Source organism: Blastomyces dermatitidis (genome assembly GCF_000003525.1).
Source record: "Blastomyces dermatitidis ER-3 genomic scaffold supercont1.1, whole genome shotgun sequence".
Classification (NCBI taxonomy): domain Eukaryota; kingdom Fungi; phylum Ascomycota; class Eurotiomycetes; order Onygenales; family Ajellomycetaceae; genus Blastomyces; species Blastomyces dermatitidis.
In genome coordinates, this window is record NW_025544774.1 from 4,799,920 (window position 1) to 4,810,684 (window position 10,765).

Sequence of the window (10,765 nt, forward strand, 5' to 3'; positions counted from 1 at the left end):
AAAGAAAAAAAAAAAGAAAAAGAAAAGAAAAAAATAAAAAATAAAAATAAAAAAAATTAAAATCACAGAGTTATAGTATTTTTAAAATACTGTAAGAAATCTCACTTCTTACAGATTCTTTATCTCTATTTCTATCTCTTATACAATTAATAGAGCTAGTGACTCTTAATTATATATAACTATATAGACTGAAGTTTATAAATACTATTTATAACTTGACTTAAATACTATTAGACTGACTGCTGAGATTATAAATTTCATATTTAATCTTATTTAATCTGATTTTATACATTTCTTGATGTGAATCCCGCTAAGACTGACTATTAAAAAAACATGTAAAGTGACTATATATCAGATCTTAAAATAAAACCATGACTTGAAAAAAATGAGAAAGTAATCTCATTTAGTCTCATTTAGTTTCATTCTTGATATAAAGTTACTATTTTTAGACATTTTAAGGTTTTTTTAGACTATTTTTAATTTTTTAAAAAGTAACACTTTTTAATAACACTCAAATGAGATTTAAAGTCATTTAAAGCAATAAAAATAATTTAAATTGAGAAGTGAAAATTATAATCTCATTTGAAAAATGTAATAAGAGTAGATAGTAAGTTTCACTGAGATAGTATAAGACTACTATCTAATGTTAAAACTGTGTAATGAGATCAGTTGAATTAATAATAAGACTATTAAAAAATCTAATTCTGATCTCAGACATAGTTATATAATTAGTCTAAATACTATTATATATTTAATCTCTACATTTTATCTTTCTACTGCGAATACTTCTAGTAGTTAATAGTATATATTATATCAAGCTATAAATATCTGAATAACTGTCTCTAAGCACTTATTCTTATATTTCAAGCTCAGTCAGTCAGCAATTATCTATTATAACTGAAAGAACTAGAAACTTACATACTTTAATTTCTGTAAACTCTACTACAGATATTCAGAAGCAGTCATCTGAATTATAAATAGCTCTTATAAAAGAAGTCTCAGAGAACTTATTAATTACTTATAAAACATTATTCTCTATATCTGTGACAGAGAAACTCTTCAAATTCATGAATGAATCAATCTCAGTGAAGAATATTCTTAAGCATCTCTTATAAAATCAAGCTATTTTTCTACAAGAAATGCTTACTGTCTGTAAACACTCTTAAACTGAGTAGACTGACTGCTGAAATCATGAATTTCATATTTAATCTCATTTGATCTAATCTCATACATTTCTTGACGTGAATTCTGCTGGGACTGGCTATCAAAAAAACATGCAAAGTGACTATATATCAGATTTTAAAATGAGATCATGACTTGAAAAAAATGAGAAAGTAGTCTCATTTGATTTCATTTAGTCTCATTCTTGGTATAAAGTTACTATTTTTAGACATTTTAAGGTTTTTTTAGACTATTTTTAATTTTTTAAAAAGTAACACTTTTTGATAATACTCAAATGAGATTTAAAGTCATTTGAAGCAATAAAAATAATTTAAATTGAAAAGTGAAAATCATGATATAAGAGGTCTACGCCGAATAGATCAGTATAATATTATAGGTCTTATATAACAAAGATAAAAACAGTGAAGAAGAAAGAAAAGAAAAAGTGTGAGAATCAGTGATCAAGATAAATATTTATACATGTATGTGATTGAAGCTTCAGAGCGGAAGAATATACACATGTTTATAATAACTGAGAATTAGTGATTGAAAATGACTGAGAATCAGAGTGTACACATTCATGGCAGCCGAAGATTGACAATTGAGAATGACTGAGAATCAGAGTGTATATGAAATCTGTGAAGTGTAATGAAATAGTCTATATAATTGATCAGGTGCAGTCTGTCACATTAGCTCTCTCTTTTCAGAAGCAGTTCTCATCAGTCAAGAACTGCTGTTTCAGATAATACAGAACTCAGAGTTCAGATTGATTGATTATAGCTGACTTATTTTACAAGATATTATCAGCTATAGCTGTATAATCTCTCATTGAGAATTTCTTCAATCTCTCACTTAAGTTTATTATCTTCTTCTATGATCTCTGACAGTTGTCAGTCAGAAGTAGACTGGCCACTGAGACCATGAATTTCACATTTGATTTCATTTGATCTGGTTCTATACATTTCTTGACGTGAGTCTCACCAGGACCAAGCCTCAAAAAAATCTGAAAATGAACCATTTCTGAGAGAAATGGTGTGAAAAATGATCAGATTTAATTCAAGAACAGTGAAATAAGAGTAATTTTCCAGAATAAACTGTGAAAGATGATCATTCTTTCAAAATCAGAATAAGACTGAGACTAAAGATTAAAATCAGTCTCATTCAGTTCATTCAGTAATTGCTTATATAATCAGAATTTGATAATGATTATTGATAATACTCATGAAACAACTAAATACATTCTTGTGTAAGTTTATTCTTCACTTTCTTATGAAAACTACACTTCTCTGATATACTGTGATCAGAGGTATTAAACTGTCTGATAATTTCATGTTTTATAATCATGAGTTTCTTGATTGTTTCTCCTTGTAATTGTTCTCAGTGATAGTGATAAATATCTCAACTTGAGTTGAACTTTCACTTCATTCTCATCTCTGTCAATGAAATTGTCAGAATATCACACATCATCAGTGCAACAGTTGAATATATACTCTCAACAATTTTTCATAACTCTAGAATTGATTTAGTGTGTAAATTCATCAGATCATCTTGAAGATAGCAGTCAAATTCAGTTTTATAAGTATGTAGTTTTGCCTGATTTTCAGTTGCAATCAATGTATGCAAGTTCTGTTTTAAAGTTAGTATTATAGTTCTATATGATATAAAGTGTTATCAAAGATCATTACTTACTAGAGAATTGTATTTCACTATCTTCATATCTTGAACATCTGCTCATTCAAATCTCTGATAGTTGACATTGTAGTAGTCTTGAGTTAATTTAATATATGAGTCTTATTTCTCCTCTATTCAATCTTGAGAAGTATAGATGTTAACTTAATGAGAGAGATCTAATAGAGCTGCTACAGCATAGTACTCTGCAAAAGATTGTTTCATTTTGCTGTAGTAATATACCAGTTTATCTCTTACAGTAACAATAGCCTGCACTATAGTATCATCTCAGACTGAATTTCTTTTTAAGTGATTTAACTGCTTCTCAAGATAAGTAAATAAACTGTTATACACTTATCAGACTGACTGCAGCATTGATGTACAAGTGATTGAGACTGTCTTTATTATCTTATAAAACTGAAACAGTAAATTAATCACATATTTTAACTGAGTTCACTTCATATTAGAAAGTTTCAATATCTGAATCTTTTTCTGATCAGAGTGTTGCACTCAATAATCAATTATCTGACACAATTAAAGAGTCTGAATAGTTATCTTATATATTAAACTTCACTGTATTCTAACATTCTGTATCATATTCAGTAATGTGACTGATTTATTTATTTATTGAATATCATGAAATTGTTGTTGTTATTTAGAAGAGATACAAATCATATTAGCAATGTTTTAAATCTATGATATTTAAATTATTAGTCAATCTATTCAAAATTAACAGTAGTGTTATCAAAAAGTGTTATTAAAAAGCAATATTAAAAAGTGTTATCAAAAAACATTATCTTTTATAAAGTGAATGTAAAAGTTACTTGAGTAATCACTTTCATCTTATTCTTATCTCAAGAACCAGTCATCTCATTATTCTTCATCTCAATATTAAGATTCTTTATCAGTGTTTGTATCACAAGTTAAACCACATGAGTAATGCAGAGAATATGACCTTGTTTATCATTTCAGAAATGCAAAGCCAATTTTTACTTCAAGCTCTTCATTATAGTGTAGTTATTTGCAGTATTATCAGTTGTAATTGTAAGAAGACTGAGACTAATATCTCAATAGTCATTTTTAATCACAGTTATTAATATCTCTGTCATATAATTCTCAGTATGACTACTGATCAATGATTTAAATTCAATTAATGTCTCTTGATAAGTTCAGTTCTCATCAATGTAATAACATATAACTTCTATAAATACAAGATTGTTTGTACTAGTTCATGTATTCACTGTGAGAGACACTCTTCAATGATTCTTCAACTCTGATTCTAGATATTGTATATTGACTTTATAGTGTGTCTTGAGATTGAACTGAAGACAGAATCAATGTGAAATATAAAGATTTGAATTAAGCATTTGAAGAAGTGTTCAGAATTCAGGATTTTCAATTAATTGAAGAGAAAGATTCAGAGATATACATATATAAAGTAATTATTCACAGAAGTTATCAGATAAGAGTTATGAAATCAGAGTACTGATACAGAGTCATTTTTACATGATTTTCTTCAAATTAGAAAGTTAGTATTATTAAAAATCATTACCTAGTAGAGTAACTTATCAGCTCAGTAGTAATTTTCTGATTATTTTTCTTTTATTGTCTGCATTCTGATGACTTCAGATGTCAGGAAATTTCTTCAGAGTTATAATTAATTTATAATAAATGTTTCTGAATGAAGTTGCAGTGATTGTAGTAGAGAGATGACTCTTCAGTAATTTACAATACAACTTATTAATAATTATTTCATAGTTTATCTTGATATTTATGTTGAGTTTTTCATAAATTTTGTGACCTGAAATTAGATGTGAAGAATGAAGTGATCATTTATCATGATTGAAAGAGAGTATTCTGTGTTGAATTATAAATAATATAGACTTTGTAATTCACAGTGATTTCTTGAAGAGTTTGTGAATCTTCAATAGAAGTAAAAGAAGTGAATTCAGAAGATATAATAATAATTTAAGAAAGATAATAATTTATTTTCAATAACTGATCACTGATATGTGTAAGAAGAATTAATATAAGAGAAAATAATCTTGTTTCTTAGCTTAGTTATAATTTTAGTACTAACTCAGATTGAATATCATTGATGTATAAAAGTAAATAAATAATCTTGATTAATCTCTGTCATATTTCTTGAAATATATTAATATTGTGAAAGAGAGTGTTACTAAATTGCATTATCAGATGATATTATTAAAAATATATTAATATTATAAATATCAATGTTGAAAAAATGTTGATACTTATATATTATAGTGATTTGTAAATCATGATAGTTAAATATATATATATATATATATATTGTTCCTGACTTGATTACAACTTGTACAATAATTTTTAAAAACTCAAAATTAATTTCAATTATTAATAATTATGAACTTACAACTAAACTAACTAATATAAAAAGAAAAAAACTTTTTCTACTTATCATCTTTCTTCTCTTTCTCATTCTTCTTATTCTTTTTTATAATTCACTTCTTATTCTTCTTCTTCTTCTTCTTCTTCTCATCTGAGATAATAATTATCTCAAAATCTCTCTTCACTGTCTTCTCAGAGAAGAGTTTCTGCTGCTTTCTCTCAGCCAGGTCAATCTATGTCTCAAAATCCTGCATTTTCTGATCTGCTGTGTCAGGTTTCACCTCAGCAGTAAGCAGATTGACATGCTCAGAGAGCAGAACTGTCTTCTTAATGTTCTGAATCATGAAGCATATTCAAGACCTGAACAAGGCCTCAATTCTCTTCTTCTCTGCCAGCTCCTGCTAATCAATTAGAGAATAGAAGTATTATCAAAAATTATTATCTTTTAATAAATAAAAAACTTATTAGTTTTAATTTCTTTGTCTCTTACTTCAACACTCTCTTAATCTTCTTCTGTCACTGCTTATTTATAGTAATACTCTTCTTCTCTCTCTCTCTCTTCATCTTAGTCTTAAATCATTCTCAGAACTTCTTCTGATCTTATCACTACTATATGAGACTCTTCACTGTCTTCTTCTTCAATCTCTCACAGGCAGCATCATCTGCATTATTTCTATACTTAGTTCAGTCTAAATCTATCAGAAGTATTACTTAAAATTGTTATTATTCTACTCTCTTACAGAGCCTCTTCAAGATATTATAACATGTCTTACAATCTGTCTTCTCTTGCTTAAATACCTTCTTCTTCTCTTTCTTCAATCTGTGACAGTGCTCACGCGCCTTGATAATCCGCAGAACCGCAGAATATTTAAAGAGAGATAATATAATTGATTTCAGTGAGTGTTAAAGAGAGATGAAGGCAGAAGAGACAGCTAGAAATAATATAATAATAATAATGATGATGATAATAATGATAGTGATGATAATAATGATAATAATGATAATAATAGTGATAATAATGATGATAATGATAATGATAATAATGATGATAATGATGATGATAATGAAAGAAAGAGTGCATTGAAATATATTACTGACTTATCAAATATAAAGAGACTTAAAGAAAATATTAACAGCTTTCAGTGATGTACAGAAACAGCTACAGTGTTGTATAGCAATATCATCTTTATTCAATGCATACACTGTTGATATTCTTTGTATGCAGTTATCATATAATCTGTATCAGAAATACATGCAGAAAACAGATCTTTGTTACTAGAACAAATGATTACAGTAATTCTCTGTTTTCATATTATAAAGATAAGTTATTCTCATTTCTTTCTTCTCTCTTTTCTCTTCTTCAATCAATCACTAATTTCAAGCTGATATGAAAACTATTAAAACACTCTCAGAAACTCTCAAATTAAAGAGTATAGACTAATTAAATTTCAAATGCAGAAGAAATCAAATTATCTTCTACAGATTCAATTACTCATTCTCTCTCAAATAAAACAGCAGTCATGTTCCCTCTTCCCTCTTAATCAAATGAAACATGGCCTGTAAAAAGTGAGTATTACATCAGGCTATAATGATCAACACAGTCTCAGCATGCAGAACTGTATATGCACAGCACATGCTGAACTGAGAGACTGTGTGAGTTGCAAACTGACAGCAGCATCTCAGAGAGAGCTGTGTGATGTGAGAAAGCTGCAACTCTCAGTTATATGCACAGAGAATGAATCACTGCAGTAAGTACATATGCATTAAAGTAACACTTTTTAATAACACTCAGTCTCTGATATAATGAAAATAGAGTCTCTCTGTGAGATTCATTTCTATCAGAAGTCAGAAAATCTTATATTCTTTAAAATTATCTTCACACACCTTATCTGTGAAATCAATGAGAGAAATTATCAATTTCAGTATTCTGCTCTTAATATTATTCAAGTGACAGCAGAGTTCACTCTGATCACACTTTTTAAGTGTATATTTTCTAATTATTCACATTTATATAGATATATACTGATTATTTATTAAATGATGTTAAGATAATGACTCATTACAGCCATGTTATTCTCACTGTGAGAAATACACAGTTAATGATGAATATTGTAAAGACTCTGAGAAGTAAGTATTTTGAGAGTGCTATAGCTCTGTGATCTTGATTTTTCTTTATTTTTATTTTTTGTTTTTTTCTTTTTCTTTTCTTTTTTTTTTTAATTTTTCTTTCTCTTTCTGTCTTTTTCTTTCTCTTCTTTTTTTCTTTCTCTTTTTTTTTTTTTTGTTGTGATTTTTTCTTGTTGTTTTGTTTTTTGTTTTTTTATTATTTTTTATATTTTACATTTTTTTTTAAATTAAAATGATATTAATTATAATCTGTATTCAGAAAAGTAATAATATTTAATAACACTCTCTATTAAATTTTTAACAAATGAGCACTATGTTATGATATTATGTAAGTGAGAAATGATTTCATAATCTCATTTAATATCATTTTCAATAATGAGATCAGAATGAAAATGTGACTAAGAATTTAAATATATTCTTTATCTGAGACTAGATTTTTATTTGAAAAGTGAATCTGAGATCTTTAATATTTGAAATAACAGGATTTGAGATCAATGTGATGAATACAAATCATGATCAGAAGTAATGCTTTTAGACAATGTGACAACTGTAAAGTTTGATTCTGGTCTCAGACACAGTCACACGGTCAGTCTAGTTAGAAGTCAGTTGAGAAGAGAACAGATTGATGATAGCACAGCAGAGTAAGCTTGTATGAAATACATCATAGATCTCTGATGATGTGTTAAGACAGTAGTTATAACTACTCAGAACTTCTATTACTTTATATCTGACATAGCAGTAATCTAGTGTATAGAATGAATGTGTGATTTGTATATTCTTAAGATTTAATCATATCAGATCTTCTATCTTATATTATTCAGTGAGATCTTGATAAACATTGATTTAATTCTCTTAATCTTGTTTCACAGTTGTCATGAAGACCTCTGCTCAATCACAGACATCTCAAAGCTTTATTACTATATTATCAGTGATCTGAATCAGACTGCAGAGATTCAGTATGAACTGTATAATCTCTAAAAGATTCAACACTTTCATGTGATATCTGTGTATAAGAAAGAACAGGCTTACATCTGTTGAAACAGCATCTTGATCATTGATAGTGACCTCTGTATGTAGAAGAAGATTATATTAATTATCTTGTAAGTAATTACAGAACTTATAAAGATAATTCTTTACAGTTTGAATTATTCATTCTGATGTATCATCAGTCTCAGAGTGATAGACAGTTAATAGACAGTGTATAATCTTGAGAATTTGACAGATTCTAGTTCAGAAAGTACTTATGAATTAACAGCTCTGATCTGATACTATGAATCTCAGTAATTTATACATCTGATAGAACAGACTCTATAGAAAGACTTCAGTGACTTATTCAGCATTTATCTTATTATAAGATTTCAATATTATATCTTTGCTTAATTAATTTACAATGATCAGAATGTTTCTACAATTCTTACTCTTAGATAGATTGATAGCAAAGTTAATCATTACATCTCATCAGATTCTATCAGAAATATTAAGTGATTTCAGTAGATCTTTTCTACAGTTCTTTCATAAGATAATAGAAGAACAGTAGTCGCAGTTTCAGATGAAGTATCTGATACTGTTTAATATCTCAGCTTAATAGAATTCTCAGAAGATTATTCTATACAGTTATTCACAGTCTGAATAATCAGTTATATATAAATCATGCATCTCTTGCATTATCTGAGTGTGTAAGAATTTGAAGTGAGAGACTCAGTGTTATTCATAGAATTGTAGAGTATTATTATCATTGATTGAATATTCTAAGATATCAGTTCTTACTTATAATTCTGAGAGAAATTAGAATGCTTCTTATTATACTGCTTCAGTGAGTGTTTAAAGAAGTTTATCAGTTTGAGCTGCTGTATATCATAGCTTATCTAATATAGATTCAGAAGAAGTTGAGATATCAGTGACAGTTCTAATTGAAGAAGCATGTATAGTATCATGAGCTGTTTCATCTTGATTAACTAGTATCTTTGAATTCAAGAGTCAGTGCTCTCAGTTCATTCAGTAAGTATCTGTTATATCAGATGATATATCTTACTCTTATTATGAGAGAGTATCTGTCATTGAGTTCTGACTGCTAGAATGATAGTATATTGTAAAATAAAAGTAACTTAAGAACTCAGATTATCACATCTGTCATTCAGTAAGTTTATAAATAGTTGTAAAGTATTTGAGATTCTTATAATCTGTGACTATTTTAAACTCAGAGATACTTTAGAGTTCAGAGTTTCATTCTTCTAAACAGTGTACAATTGTGAGAAGTTTCTTATTATAGATCTCATAATTGTATTCAGCAGAACTCAGTTTCTTGAATATAAAGATATATAATTATAGAATATCTTTATTATTATATTACAATATCACTTCTTCTGTCACATAGTCAGAGAAATCAGCTTTAACAACTATCTCATAATCAGAATCAAAGATTATCAGTAGAGAAGTATTAATAAACATCTTCTTCATCTATATAAATACAGCTTCAGTGTCTGCTGACTATTGAAATACTGAGTCTTTCTTAGTGAGATCTGTAAGTGATCTTACAATATCTGAGAAGTTTCATATAAATCATCAATAAAAGTTAGTAAATTCAATGAAGCTTTATACATCTTTCACAGTACATAGAGCTTCTCATTCAAGAATGATAGAGACTTTCTCAGAATTCATTCAAATTCTCTTATCAGCTTCTATAATAAAACTCAGATACTTAATACTCTTGACTTCAAAATTATACTTATCAATATCTATCAGTAGTTCTACTTCTTATAGCTGTTATAATATCTTCTGTACATGTTCTTGATATTCTTTTCTGAATTCATTAGTGAAGATGAGAATGTCATCTAGATAAGTAGATATAAACTTATTAAGAAAATCTCAGAGTACTCAGTTGATATACTTCTGAAATATACTGAGAATATTAGTCAGTTCAAAGAGTGTGACTATTCATTCAAAGAGATCATAATGTGTTCAGAATACTGTAAGTCATTCATCTTCTTCAGTGATATGAATCTTATGAAACATGGCAATGATATCTAGTTTTATAAACTATTGAGCTTATCTGATCTGTGCTAGAGTTTCATTAATGAGAGATAAGAAATATTAATCTTTCTTTGTCAATCTGTTCAGACCTTGATAGTCTACACAGAATCAGAGTTCTTCACCTGATTTCTTTGCAAAGAGAATAGAGACTACAGTGAAAGAGTTGCTAATATATATGAATTCTTTATTCAACAGATCATTGAGTGTCTTTCAAAGAAGAAGAAGTTTATCTTGAGATATGTTATAAAGAGAGTCTCATAGCAGTTCAGAGTTCTTATCATTCTTTTTCTCTAACTTGATACTGTGATTCACTTCAGAATCTTGTAAGAGAGATATATTTATAATATTGTCTTATCAGAAGATATCTAGATATTCATAATATTATTGAGAGAGTTTTATACAAGAATTT